Source organism: Eurypyga helias, unplaced genomic scaffold, assembly GCF_000690775.1.
Source record: "Eurypyga helias isolate BGI_N326 unplaced genomic scaffold, ASM69077v1 scaffold20112, whole genome shotgun sequence".
Lineage (NCBI taxonomy): Eukaryota > Metazoa > Chordata > Aves > Eurypygiformes > Eurypygidae > Eurypyga > Eurypyga helias.
Genome location: NW_010235560.1, coordinates 1 through 219, shown reverse-complemented (window position 1 = coordinate 219; position 219 = coordinate 1).

Below are 219 nucleotides of genomic sequence, written 5' to 3'. Positions count from 1 at the left end.
AGCAGGGGAGGTTTAAATTAGATATTAGGAAAAACTTCTTCACTGAAAGAGTAGTCAGGCATTGAAACAGGCTGCCCAGGGACGTGGTGAAGTCACCATCCCTAGAGGTGTTCAAGGAACGTGTGGACATGGCACTTGAGGACATGGTCTAGTGGGTATGGTAGTGTTGGGTTGATGGATGGACTAGATGTTCATAAAGGTCTTTTCCAACCTTAGTGA